Raw genomic sequence first — 15,072 nt, forward strand, 5'->3', positions numbered from 1 at the left:
TGCCTGTGACATCTACCCAGTCAGGGTCAATCTTCCAGCATTTGATTCACTGCGTCTCATAGGGATGTGTCAAATTGAACCATCTGGGGTCAGCAGTCAACCCCCTGTACCCCTCAATCTCGCAAGGAGTAAGGGAGGTTGGCAGGACAGTTTCTGTAAGTCGATAGTAGAGAAGTCAATTCCAGGTATACAATTGCTATAGCTAGAATTCCATATCTACAATTGACTTTAATGTCTACTATAGACCTGGCCTCAGTCAATTAACTGACCACAAACTTTGTTACCACAGTGTTAAGGTTGACAATGCTGCCTTGCACCCTTCCCAGACTGCGGCTAAACTTAACCCTCTGGAACCCAGCACGTTTTTAATAGATGCACTCGTGAACTGGAAACCAACAGAAAGGCCAGACAGCAGACTGCCTGCTTCAGAGCCCCACAGCCACGCGCTCCCAGTGTGTGTCAACACCCAGGCAAAAGGGTCACAACGTCTAATCGACAAGCACATTCACATTCCATCAAAGGAGTCACCGCTGTTTTCTTAGTTAATTTCTGACCTACTTACCAGCAGCCCTGGATGGCTGCAAAGCTCATGAGGCATTAATGATTTAAAGCCCTTCAGTTAATCACACACCAGGTACGCTGCAATGTTATATAATACTATAGTTAGTACTCGCACGGCATCATCCTAATCAATGAATGTCAGCCTGTGCTAACAGTCCCTCTCTGCTGACACGTGTGGGCCTGATTCTCTGTTGGCCCGCACTGTGGGCCCGATTCTCAATTGTACTGAAGCCCACTTAACTGCCCAAACAGTCCAGTGGGGCCAGAAAGTGTAATTTATGACCACTTTAAGGCCTCTTTATTCTGTGAGCAAGACCTTCGGTTTGTCTGCATGGGGACACTCAGGAAAATTAATCTGCATTCATTTTTCTGGGAGATTAGTTAAATCTCATTAAATGCCTGTGTGGACGCTCACATTCAAAATTAAAATGGCCTTAATTTAGTTTAGCATTATTCACCTTTCATCTTAATTCACTTCCAAAATTAATGAAGCTAAACCAACTTAAGGCCATTCTAAATCTCAATAAGCATATCCACACATGTATTTAATGTGGCTGAAGTAAGCCACTTCCAATTCACACTATTAGATAATTATTTTCACGTGCACAGGAGAAAAAATATTTTTATGCTGTTGTTAGCGCCAGCACAAAGGGAGTTAAAACTGTGTTACTTTGATATGGTAGCCTTTTATACACGTGACACACACTGAACAATGGCTTACACAGATACACAGAGCTTGCCTACACAATGAGAAAAGGGAGATGGCGTTCAAGGCATGTCAGCTAATGTAATTTGTCTTACCTACACAAGGGTTTTAATCAATATGTTCATGTTAGGTCCCATTCTAGATTCCATCTCAGCTAGTGAACCTGTGTTACCACAAATCCTGTCTACACAAGGGTTTTAAAACACATTAACTAAGTGGTTTTTAAACATCTTTGAGCCTAATGTGGACGTGCCCCAAAGATCCAATGAAGGGGCGGACCACGCCCTGAGGCCCAAAAGGACCCACAGAGAAGTCCTCCAAGGAGGCTAGAGTAGCTGCAGAGAATCCAGCCAATCAGGGAACGGGAAGGCCTATAAGTAGAAATGGAATCAACTCAGTGTCTCTGGATCCTTGAAGAGGTGTGGACGGTGGCTGGCTGCCTGAGGTAGCCGTACCACCACGGGGAGCTCCCTCAGGTAAGGGCAAGGAAGCTGTCTCCAGGAGAGAAGCCCTGGAGGCACCATTCATAATAAGAGTGGGGAAGGGACTGAGGGTCATTGACTAAGAGATGCTAGCAAAAGGCACCACGATAGGTACCTGGTAAGTGCATACCCTGGAAGGGGTCTGTATTTGACACAGGGGTGTGACTTGGCCACAGGGCTGTGTAGCCGCAAAAGTTTGAACTACAAGAGCAACTGCAAGCAAACGCACTTGATCAGATGTGGGTACTTGTGGCAGGTGAGCGCCCTCCATTACACAGTGGTACCAGAAGTGAGGTCTTCAGACAGGGCGCTCACAGGAGGTGAGAACACCCTGTTACAGACCCATGCCAATACAAGCTGCGCATGAGGAGAACCTACCCTTATGCTTAGCACTCCAATCCCCCCGGGGGTTAAAAGTCACAATCCTTAACAAGGAGTACATGAATGTAACAGCACTGAAAAGCTGGATGGAGGATGCAAAGATCTGCCTGAGAATAAGGCCGATAGGTATGCGGCTTATGCAGGCAATCAAAGATGTGTTAATGTGGTAATCTGGGCGTTTCAGCCCTTAGGTAAATATCAGACTGCACAAAAGCTAGGCAGCGTGAATCATATTAATTTAAGTCTCCGGGATCTTGGACGCAAGCTGCCGCTGTAGCAGACAGCCATCGAGCACAAACTGATAAAAGGGCTTGTTTGGGGACTCAGTGTGTTAATGTGCATTGCAATAATAGAGGCACCAACTGAAAGCGGAACCCCTTGGTGCTGGGGGCGGCACAGACACATCCCCTGCTGTTAAAGCAATCCAAGTTGGTCTGATCCACCAGATAGGCGCCTGGACTGAGACTCAGGAGACCTCAGCTGTCATCCCCATTGAGCCACGTTTCACACATCAAGCGGGTCTGTCCCACGAAAGCTCACCTAATAAATTATTCTGCTAGTCTTTAAAGCGCTACTTGACTGCCTTTTTTTTTTTTTTAAATAGCATATAGACTAGCACTGCTCCCTCTCGGTTACTATCACTTTGCTGCTGCGCCTGTTGCCCTCCTCACTCCATTTGCCCTTAAAGCACTTAAGGAACAAGACAAAAGGTGGGAAACAACAGATCCATCAGCCTCCCTTTGCAGGGAGATTCAAAGCTAGTTTTCCTTCATCAGGAAGAAGACAGAACATGCACCACACCTGCATCAGGCAAAGATCCATTAACCCATCTGGCTAAGCCGCCTGCATCACTGTTGCACGTTTCTTGGCTTTTGATCCAGGGTAGCTCTACTCTACAAGCAGAACAACTGTGGCAACACTGCTATAATGTAGTCACAATAGCAATGGAAGGGGTTCTCCTGCCATTGCAATAAATCCACCTTTGCAGGAGGTGGGAGCTCAAAAATAATCTTCCAAGCAACCTAGCGCTGTCTACACTAAGGCTTGGGTCAGCCTAACTACATCTCTCGGGGGGGGGGCGGGGGGCAAGCAAGGTAAGCAAGGCAGCTGGAGTGAGCTGACTATCTAGTGTAGACCAGCCCTCAGAGGCGGGTTCCCTCTAATTTTTTTTCCTATCTGTGTGCAAAATAAATGTTGTTGTGGGCACCAAGACATGCGCGGCTGTGCCGGCTGTGGGCACTCTCCTAATCAGCAGGGCAGCATCTGCATCTCTTCTGGGTGGCCACCCACATTCTCAACTTACAGGGAACACTGCTTAGAGGTCTCCATCGCTTTCCTTAGCAGACAATTTCAGAACTTCACGTCTCAGCCTCACAAATCTTTTCTCCCTCAGTACTTAGCTGCCATGTTCTCTTACTTGATTTTAATCTGCTGTTCCTACTTCTATCACCAGTGGGACCATACTGACTAGTTCTCCTTCTTCTTTGCTGTTTACACCCATCAAATACTCTACAAACCTGATTCCACTGACCCACACCAGAAGTGGACACAGCGCCCTAAAAGTTACCTCAGTAAAAATACAGCTACTTTGTGGGGGAGGGATGTAATTAAGTAAGTCACGGTGTCCTTCTGGGAAATTACTTGAGTAAAAAGAACAAAAATATTGCATCTTGATTGTACTGGAGTATCCAGACATATCCATCAATTACCACTGGATGGCTGCTTTTTACTTCTGGATACCTGAATACAATTAAGCAGTGACACTATCTGTGCTTTTACTCAAATAGTTTTCCAGAAGGACACACTGACTTTTACTTAATTACATCTTTCCCCCCCAAGCAGCTACTTTTACTCAAGTAACTTTTCGGGGTACTTTTCCACTTCTGCCCCGCACCCATCACAATATGAGCCAGTCTCTCAGTTCCACTGAAGTTAGAATCATAGAATGCAAGGACTGGAAGGGACCTTGAGAGGTCATCGAGTCCAGCCCCCTGCCCTCATGGCAGAACGAAGTACTGTCTAGACCCTCCCTGATAGACATTTATATAACCTGTTCTTAAACATCTCCAGAGCTGAAGATTCGACAACCTCTCTACGCAATTTATTCCAGCATTTGACCACCCTGACAATTAAGAACTTTTTCCTAATGTCCAACCTAAACCTCCCTTGCTGCAGTTTAAGCCCATTTCTCTCATAGGTCATGTTCTCTAGATCTTTGATCACTGTTTTTGCTCTTCTCTGGACCCTTTGCAATTTCCCCACATCTTTCTTGAAATGCGGTGCCTAGAACTGAACACAATACTCCAACTGAGGCCTAACCAGCCCAGAGTAGAGCGGAAGAATGACTTCTGGTGTCTTGCTCACAACACACCTGTTAATGCATCCCAGAATCAGGTTTGGTTTTTTTTGCAACAGCATCACCTTGTTGACTCATTTAGCTTGTGGTGGAGAAAAGCTGATTTACATCAGCTGAGGATCTGGCCCTGTGAACATGAATCAGTGGGTGCAAAATGCTACTGATCAGTAGCACTTTCCACCCACTTTTTACGCCAGTGTAAAAAACTACACAAGACACAGGGTCACGAGGAGTGTGTCTATGCTACAGAGCTTAGACAGCCTTAACTCTGTCCTCATAGCTATCCCAACCGAGCTCCCTAATGCAGACACAACCTTGTTTTTCAGAAACCCTCTCCCACTGACGCAGCTGCATCTACACGGGGGGTTTTGTCCGTGAAGCTAATGCAGCCCGGACGGACTTGGCAGTGTGGCTCTAATTTTAAGCACAGACCAAACCTGAGAATCAGGATCTGCTCCCTTTATTGATCTGTTCCTCCATTTGTTATTGGAGCCCCTTTGCCCACTGAGTGGAGTGATTTCACAGAGTCTGCTGTTGTCTGTCTGTCCATCCATTTCTTCAAGAACTGCTCCTAAACGCTAAGAGTTGGGACCACAGAAATTCGTACGCAGCTTCCTTTTAGCATTACTTACAGCAAGGGCAGGGTTTGGTTGTGTAAGGACAATGGGATGTGCCTGGAACGGGACTGCTTCTCAGCAAGCCATGCAGAAAACAGGCAGAATTACCAGGCAGGGGAAAGGGGCTGGCTGGGGGCATGCCCTACCCTCTTTCCCTGGTCCAGGCCAGCCCCAGCCTTCCACCCCACAGGTGCCCTTTAAGAAGGGCAGCAGGAGGGAGACTGGGCTCCCATACACACACACTAATTTGTATGGGACCGTTGCTGGCTGTTCCCTTTCATCAGGTAACAAGGGGAAAGTGCACATTTTGCTGAATTCCTCACTCTGGGTGGGAAGCACAGAGGGCAGATGAACCTGGACCTGCCCCAGCCGGGGGACATGCACCCCTCCCCTGGCTGCTTCTGCTGGAGCTGCAGCAGCTGCGGAGAGGAACTTCATCCTGCCCCAAGCTGCTGCGGTAAGAGAGGGCTGGGGCCATCCTCTCTCCCGGGGACATCTGTGTACTGAATCCCTCCACCCTACCCCCACCCAAGAGCCATGATTTAAAAGAAGCGTGGACATTTTCCTTTTATTTTCCAAAAACAAACAGTAATTGAGTTAAGGACCCGAGTAAGGCTTCCCGTTACAGAGATCTAAGTTAGCAATCAAATCAATGCCAGAAAAGCATGAGATTTTTCGGGGGCAGGGGAGCCATTTTTGAAGCCTCTGCAAAGCTAAAGCTAAGAGCTACTTGCTTCACCACAAGCCACAACTGCTACGCAGTTGAGTGTGTTCAGAGCATCATTACATTTGCAGCGAACTCCGTTATGAGGGCCCCTCTCTACCCTCGAAGCATAACTGCGTGTCTGTAGCCATCTACTGCACGCTCATTTCACCCTGTTACAACAGCCCCGGTTGCATTGTACATGTTTTCTAGTGCTGACCCTATGCGTTCATGACTCTTGCCAGACCGATGCATTCTGGGAAAATGCAGGCAGCTATCCCATAAGGCTTCCGCAGCTACAAAGAGCCAGAAGATGTGAACATAGAAAGGCACCAGCACCACATGAAGCAACGCTTGCTACGATGCCCCTGTGGCACAGACAGCTGGGAAGTAGTTGTGGCCAAATGGATTCCATAAGCCAGAGGTGAAAGCAAGCCGGGGCGTCCCTGGGCAGGGCAGTCAGTTGCTGGGGGAAGAGCAGCATGCTCCCAGCAGGGCTCCTGGGGGTTCCTGCAGCCTGCTGAGCTGAGAAGTAGGCAGCCAGGCAGATGAGAGGGGCCATCTAGGGATGCACCCCTCTCATACTGGCCCAGGACTGCTCCAGCTCCACGCTCCCCACCCCCGCCAGGCATCACTGGGGGGGAGGGAGCTCCTACCACCTGAGATTGGTATGGGTGTGCTGCTCGCTCCTCCCCTTTCCATCACTGTCAGGGATCGAGGGGTAAGAGCACAGCTCACTGCATTCCTCACTCTGGCTGGGGAAGAACAGGGGACAGCTGGGTTTTGTGCTTTCCTCTTGCTCCCAGACAGTGACAGGAAGGGAACAGCAAGCAACCCTAATACGCATCTCAAGGGGAGTTCAGCCCCTACACACAAACACCAATCCCCTGCCCTGGGCTTCCCACCCCGCCATATCTGCACCCCCTGTCCTGAGCCCCTCACACCCCCAAGCCAAACCTAACACAAAACCAATGACAAAGTCCGCTATAAGCAGTTGTGTAGATGCAGGTGGTAGCACAAAGAGGCTCCATCATGCTCAGAACTGTACAAAAGCATCACGAGAGAAGCTCTCTGCCCCAAAGAGCCTACAATCTGAAGAGGCACGGGTACGGAGGGGGAAGGGAAACTGAGGCCCTGACAGGAAGTAACTGGCACAGAGGCTCCAACAGGTCATTGGCACAACCAGGAACAGAGCTGAGACCTCTCAAGCAGCAGTCCAGAATACTAACCACTGGACCACACTGCCTTTCAAACCTTGGTGATAGCCCACGAGAGAAAACGCCAGGGAAGAGAGTCCAGGGGTTAACAGGGAAGAGTCCAGATCTAGCAAACTGCTTTTAAAAAATGAGCAAATGTAACAGCTAGCAGGTGGACTTGAAGCTGGGACCTCAGGAGCTTAGCGCAGAAGCCAGCTGGCCCTCAGCTGAGGCTGCAGAGGCGGCTCAGTCTCCCTCTGTGTAACTGGTTGAGGTGCACTACCAAAGACAATAAACCCCAGCCCCTAGGTGTGCGAGTTACGTACTTCCTCTAGCTGAGCAGGCACGTCCCGAGCTTCAGAGACGCAGCTGAAATCCCAGACAAGCTCCCGCTTGTAACCACCCACAGGCAGATTTAAAGCTGCACCCTCTGGCGCTTAGGCCACCTGGCTTGTAGCTCAAGCTGTAGAGGCTCCTGCACTAAACTCTAGAGACCCCAGGTTCAAGTCGGCCTGTGGACGGCTACACAGACTCATACATCTCAATCTTAGAGCATCACTGCTGCCCTGGGATGGGTGCGGCCCTCAGCATCTGGTGAAGGAAGCAAAGCAGCCAGCCGGGCTGATTTCAGGCAGGCTATTACCACCACTCTCTCCCACAAGCTGGGATTTTAAATCAGCTGCACGACAGCCAGCCCTCATTAGGGCCAGTCACTGGAGGGGAGCTGGGGACGAGAGACGATGCACCCACCACAGCAGGGCAAACGGACTCTAGGGGAGCTGGGGAGAGAAAGCCCTGCCCCAGCTGGGGATGAGGACGGTGGCCTTCATGCAGCGTGTGAGAGCCAGGTTCAAAATCCACAGCCAGCAGGTGAGGCGTGGCCAGCTGTGGGCTCCCCCCGGGCAAGGGCAGGGCACGAGCCAGTGCCCTTCCAAAGCTGGGCAGAGCGGGGAAGTGCAAGGCTCTCCCTACCGCACTTCCCTCTCCATGAGTCAGCAGCAGCCTGCCCTGTAACGTCCGTGGGACGTTTTCTAGAGTCCCACGCCTCCACCAGCCACTCGGGGCTTTGACTGACTGCTTGGCCTGGCCTCTCGCCATGGAAACAAAACAAACAAATCAGCCCAGGGCCAAACTTTCCAGCCTATAACTCTCCCAGCTCTGACAAGCAGAGGCAGGTCATAAGTCACCTGCCAGCTGTATTGAAGCCCTAATGACTTAAGACACAGGGCTTTTCCTGGGGCGGGTATGTGTGTTAATAACTGGTAGTAGGGGAAGCCAAAGGACCACGCACACCAAGCAATCTCTTACCACGCCCAGCACCAGGGTTCCCTGTAAGCTGCGTGCTCAGGCAGTCACCCAGGAGAGATTCAGGTGCCACCCAGCTGATTAGCAGTGTCCACAGCCACCCACAGCGAGAAGCATGTGTTTCTACCATGGTGCGCATCTGCACCTCTGCCTACATAAGGTTTATTCTGCACATCAATGAAAAAAATTACAGGGTACACTGCCCAGCACCCAGCCAACTATTAGTTCCTGCAACCAAAGATCAAGAAACATCAAAGCCAAGACCTGGAGATGTTTTACAGTTGACACCATTGTGATGCACGGGGCATTTCTATAGCACACAGGCACTAAATATTAGCCCCATTGCTTTGAACCCCCTCATGGCTTTCCCATCAGCTTTTGGCTCCCACCACCTCTGTGGAAGGACAGAGCTAAATGCCTCAAACAAGCCCAGCCAAAGGGTGCGATAAATAAATGAAGCCCACTTGGCTTCATGACCCAGTGCTTTTGGCTCCCTTTAATAAGGGGTCTTGCTGTAGAGAAAAAAAAAAGGAGCTTCCACCCAAAGAGATGTTGGCTGCGTGCTTATGGCCTCGGGGTAGGGCTTCAGAGAGCTAGCCTGAATTCTGCATTCTGCCACAGACTCCCCATGTGACCTTCAGCAAAGTCACTTATGCCTTTCTGAGCACAGTGGCCCTAGCTCAGCTGTCATGATTTAGGTTCATGTCCAGTGGTCCCCCTAATTTTCTCCATCCATGGGTGGAATAAATTTTGTTAGGTGCACTGCAGCATGTCTGGATGCGCACCACCAACAGAAATAGATGTTGCCAGCTGTGAGCACTCTGCTAATCAGCTGGGCAGCACCTTAATCTCTCCTAGGTGGCCATCCATGCGCTCAGCTTAACAGGGAACGCTGTTTGCGCCCTGTGCTGCACCTACACATGATGCAGGGCGATGAAGAAGCTAAACTCAGCTTGTCATCTGTAAGACAGGGAAAACCGAACCATCCCTTAGTCGGTCTTGGCTCCATGAGCTCATCAGCGCCGGGAGAGTACGTGCTAGAGCTTGGCTTGGAAAATCCGGTCTTTAAATTTTTACTATTTTGACGGATACTCTCGATATTCATTATTCAGCATTTCCCTCCCCCACTCCTTCTCTGTTCCAATTTTCAAACTTGCAGGAAGTTAAGGATGCGGGTTCGATGAGGGATTCCAGCAAGAACTGTTTTGTGACAGTCGACACTGAGTACTGAAGAACTATAGCTTTACAATCGTTCACACACCGACCTTCAATACCCCAGATCTAAAGATAAAAAGCAAATATCCTTAAATCACGCTCCACTCGGGTCCCAAGCTGCACTCTTCTCGCTTTGCCTGTCTGTAAATTTCAGTGATCGTCCATGGAAATCGGTTTGTGTGCATGCGGTGAAATCGACATGAAGCAGGGAGTCAAACAAAACAACCCCATTTGACCCATCCATTCTGGCAAACGCTGAAGCTCCAGCTACACACTGTTGCTCCGCATCACACAAAATGCTTGTACAAACAACACCACCATCAACTCCGAGGGAGTTGTGCCTGACTCAGGACCGTGGAACTCTGCCTACTAAGAACAGAAGGTGCTTTGCAGACTTCCGTGGGAGCTAAGCCTAGAGGTCACAGGGTCTCAAAGCCCAGTGGTATTTTTAGAGCGTAACGGTAGGTGGGCCCATCCCACGCCAAAGGCCTGCTGGGAAACCCCTCCCGGGAAACCCCTCCCAGAAATCATGTGAAAGATCTTCATGTGCTGACCTCTGGCTGAGCCCTCTCTGATCAGAATCGGTTTGATTCATGGCTGCCACCAGAACCAGGAAGCACAAGCAAATGGGGGAAGGGAGCATGCCCAATGCTCCAGCCAGGTTGGACACAGCAGCTTCCAGCCTGGAGCTTCCAAACCACAGGACTTCATCTGCTGTATGTCAGCGGAGCACCAAGGCATTCAGTAGGGTTACAATGACTTATTCCAGAAGAAGAGCGCCCATTGGGAATTGCTATTCCAGAACACTTCCTTTTTCAGACACACCCTAAATTAACTTGATGGAATTATGGACTAATCCAGCATTCCCCAAATTAATTTGGCCACGGAACCCTTTTGGGCTTGAAATATATTGACGGAACACACACACACTGGTCAGGGTAGGGGTGGGGTAGAGGGTTTCATACCGAAAAATTACCTCCTGTAATGCCCAAGCGTTGCTGTAAAATAGTTAGTTATTTTAGATGTCTTTTATTTTACAAAGAACAAAAAAAAAAAAAAATCTGAATTAACAACTAATATCCTGATGGGAGGATGGTTAGCAAGTCTATAATTAAGTATACAAATTAAAAATTAAGTACAAGCCCAAAACAAAACATCAACATAACAGCCGAAAGAAAGACGGCTGGCATTGTTCTTTTGTACAAAAATAGAAAGGCCAATAATGTTCAAAAAAGGACTGTCCTTTCTTAAAGCTTAAACATTGTTATGAAAAAGAAGTGCAAACAAATTAGGTAAGGAAAAATATTTTTAAATTTTGTGTTTTTATTACTTTGTTATTTTTACAGAAAACTACTGGAAAATAAAAATCTGCCAGATTTTACTTTTTAATGGAAAGAGTGTTTTTACATCTATTGATCACAAATCTGCTTAATATTAGGAATGATGCTGGAGAGTTGGATCCTCATATCAGGTGTAGAATCACGTAATTTTTCTGAACACGACTCACACCAAAGCCATCCACATTGACTCTGTTTTGGCACAAGTCACATAATAACTATAGTACTATGAATAAACAACAGGAAGTCCTGTGGTACCTTATCGACTAACAGATATTTTGGAGCATAAGTTTTCGTGGGCAAAGACCTGCTTTGCCTTTGCCCACAAAAGCTTATGCTCCAAAATTTCTGTTAGTCTATAAGGTACCACAGCAGTTCTTGCTGTTTTTGCGGATACAGATTAACACAGCTACCCCTCTGAGACTAGTACTATGAATATGGTACAAATATTAATATACCTACAACCTAAATACTATTCAAATATCTGAGTGTTTTTGATACACATATAATTTAATATTTTAGAAGGAAAAATATTGCTAGCATCAAAATTTTTTCATGGAACACCTATACACATTGTATCAGAGAGGTTGCCGTGTTAGTCTGTAGCTTCGAGAACAACAAGAAGTTTTGTGGCACCTTACAGACTAACAGATATTTTGGAACATAACCTTTTGTGGGCAAAGACCCGCTTCATCAGATGTGGGTCTTTGCCCACAAAAGCTTATGCTCCAAAATATCTGTTAGTCTATAAGGTGCCACAAGACTTATTGTTGTTCTCTATGCACATTGCGTGGCATGGAACACAGTTTGGGAAACACTGGACTAATCTAATAAATCTCGCCGTAAAAGCTCTAAAAGGAGACTTTCTCTGGTAAGAAAAATATGATCTTTTTATGGTCACAGATTTGTGGACACAGGGAGATCCTTGAATTCAGATATGGGCAAGGTGCAAATTAAAGGCAGAATTGATATTCCAGATCAACACTTTGTACGGACGCTCTTACTCCAGAGTAAGAGTACCTCGTTCTAAATTAATTTAATTCACTTCCAAAGTGGATTAAACTAATTCAGAAGAAGGCACTTTTATTTTGGAGTCAAAGCATCTACACAGAGTTAATCCTCTTTCAATCATTCAGGATTAATTTTTCACGTGTAGACAAGCCCTCAAAGATAAGCTTAAGAGCTGAAAAAGTCGGTTGAATGTTTCTTCTAAATTTTGTGATGGCAGGATCTAGTCTAACTGGATATTAAAGTTACCCAAGTAACTTCAGCCTCAAGGCTTTACTTCAGCATAGACTCTGGCCCTCTGCCTTGCGTTTGATACCTTGTTGTAGGTGTCAAAAAGCAATCATCACATATCATGAGGCTGATAACATTCTGCGAGATTACAGAAGCAACAACTTGTACACTTTTATGGGGAGTCTCTCAAAACATGGTAAAACCTTGGGTCCACGAAAGTCATTGACAAAACTGCCCCTGACTTCAATGAGACCACAAGTTCACCCTTGCTGGGGGTTTTTCCCTTTAAGTCCCAGCTCTTGGATTCATGTGATTAGGCTGTAATCTCATATTTCATTTAAAAGCAAGAATCCAGCCTTCATAGTTGTGGAGAAAAGATTCAGAACAAACTTCAAAAGGCTCAGAAACCAGAAGTCAAATAATCATGATTTTTGTGAGATCCAAATCCTGAATGGTCAGGAGTGAAGAATCAAGGCAATATTGTTTATTTCTGTTTGCTTCCGCTCCATTGACTGTGTCACACATTTTTCACAGAATTACTGTAGAATTTTTTTTAAAAAATCAGAATGATCAAAACTCTTCAGTCTGGGAACTTCTCAGAGTGTGTGTGTGTGTGTGTGTGTGTGTGTGTGTGTGTGTGTGTGTGTGTGTGTGTGTGTGTGTGTGTGTGTGTGTGTGTGTGTGTGTGTGTGTGGCAGGGGAGAAGGGGGAGTTTTACATTATTAAAAATAAGCTTTTATTTTGAATGTCTGATTGGGCAGAGTCAGGAGAGGGGGTTAGTGAGGGGTAGTCTAATTTCCTAACTCCATCCCCCATGGGATGCAAAGAGCTTAGAAGTTTTGTCATAGCAGTCCTGGTTTACACTTGAAAGTTTTACCACTGTAGAGTGGCAAACCTCACTGGCAGACCCAGATGAACCGACAAACAAGAGCAAACAGGATCATAAAAGCATAGAATACTAGAACTGGAAGGGACCTCCAGAGGTCATCTAGTCCTGTGGTGGCCAATCCATGGGTCGTGACCCCCTTCCTGGGGGACACAGCTCCAGAGTTGCGCGTGGCTCTTTAAAGAGCCACTTGCGGCTCCAAGTGCTGCCACCGCTGACTCCACTTGCAGTTCTGGAGGCTGCTACCACTTAAAGTTGAAGCGGTGGCAGCCTCCAGAGCCACAAGCGGAATCAGTGGTGGCAGGGAGCCCTGGAAGAGGAAGCCGGCAGGACAAGGAGCTAAAGCTACAGGAGAGCTGGCACGGGGAGGTAGCTGAGCCTGCCCTGCTGGAGCCACGCTGAGGAGGCAGCGGCAACAGCCATGGAGGAGCAGTGTGTAAAACCTGGAGATGGGTGGGGAGGGTTTGGGCTGACAAGGGTTCAGTCTCGGGGTCGTGGCACTAGTGCAATAAAATATGGCAGTCTTGGCTGAAAAAAGGTGGAGCACCACTAATCTAGTCCAGTCGCTTTCACTCAAAGCAGGACAAAGCACCATCTAGAGCAGCCCAGACAGATGTTTGCCCAGCCGGCTCTTAAAAAGCTCCAACAATGGAGATTCTACAACTTCCCTAGGCAATTCAGTCCAGTGTTTAACCACTCTGACAGGAAGTTTTTCCTGATGTTCAACCTAAACCTCCCTCGCTGTAATTTAAGCCCATTGCTCCTTGTTCTATCCTCAGCAGCCAAGGAGAACAATTTTTCTCCCTTCTCCCTGTAACACCCTTTTAGATACTTACAAAACAAGCAGTCATGTAGCGTCTCAAAAACTTTAATCTTTAAGGTGCTCCATGACTGCTTGTTTGTTTTGTTAGACTACAGCTAGCTCTCCAAAAGTAACCGATACCTGAAAACTGTTATGTTCCCACTCAGTCTTCTCTTTATCAGACTAAACAAACCATTCTTTCAATCTTAACTCATAAGGCATGTTTTCTAGACCTTTGATCATTTTTTGCTCTTCTCTGAACCTTCTACAATTTGTCCGCATCTTTTCTGAAACATTAGCACCCAGCACTGGACATAATACTCCAGCTGAGGTCCAATCAGCACAGAGTAGAGTGGAATAATTACTTATGTCTTGCTCACAATACTCATGTTAATACTTCTCAGGATGATGTCTGCTTTTTCAGCAAGAGTTTCACACTGTTGACTCATATTTAGCTTACAGTCCACTGTGCCCCCTAGGTCCCTTTCTGCAGTACTCCTTCATAGACAGTCATTTCCCACGAAGGAGTACTACAGAAAGTTATAGCTTCTTCCAGTTTAGCAAAGTGAAACTATCTACAGCAATATAAAGCACTTTACACCAGTATAACAGTTCAGAGCTCAGAGAATTCCCGCAGAACTTCAGTTTAAAAATAAGAAAAAAAAAAAGTGACCCCTCTTACTTACACAATCAGGCCAGCAAAACTTAGCTCAGTCTATCGCAGGGGTCATCAACCCCCAGCATAGGTGGCATGCAAGACAATTTTCATCAGCATGCGAGGTGGGAGCTCAGGCACATCCCTCCTCCCGATGCAGCGTGGAGCTTGCTCAAAGCCAGGCCACCTGTGGATTGACAAAAGACCAGCTAATGCTACCAACCACCACCTAAACAGTAAAATTCTGCATCCTCATTTACTTATTAATGAATCTGTTGTAAGTAGGACGATTAATGACTTTAAAAAAATGTCAGCGGCACTCAGACCAGACATGGAGGGCAAAAGGTCAAATTTCGGCACTCCACCTGGGAAAGGCTGTTGACCCCTGAGCTACACTAAAGGCCCATGGACACAATTCGAGACACAAATTACACCTCCAGGTCTCCTCCAGCTCCACCATTCTATGATCCTCTTGAATAATAATAAACAAACAACTTACACCTCCACAGAGCTTTTCCTTAGATCCAAAAGATCAGGCCCTTTGTAAAAGCGGTCAGGGTCACAACCTCTATTTTACAGATAGGGAAACTGAGGCACAGAGCAGCAAAGCATTTTGCCAAGCAGTCAGCTG

At 47.1% G+C, this 15,072-nt stretch overlaps 1 protein-coding gene across 8 annotated transcripts in view; it reads right to left on the reverse strand.

Annotated features, from left to right (window-relative positions):
• MEF2D (myocyte enhancer factor 2D) overlaps window positions 1-15,072 on the reverse strand; it is a 219,263-nt gene that overhangs the window by 168,479 nt on the left and 35,712 nt on the right. The window contains exon 2 of one of the 8 annotated variants that reach the window (XM_074980965.1): window positions 14,473-14,628. The exons of the other annotated variants lie outside the window; for them this stretch is intronic. The gene's annotated coding sequence lies outside the window, so the exon portion shown is untranslated. The remainder of the gene's footprint in view (window positions 1-14,472; window positions 14,629-15,072) is intronic. 8 annotated transcript variants of the gene reach the window in all.

Source organism: Carettochelys insculpta, chromosome 30 (genome assembly GCF_033958435.1).
Source record: "Carettochelys insculpta isolate YL-2023 chromosome 30, ASM3395843v1, whole genome shotgun sequence".
Classification (NCBI taxonomy): Eukaryota; Metazoa; Chordata; order Testudines; family Carettochelyidae; genus Carettochelys; species Carettochelys insculpta.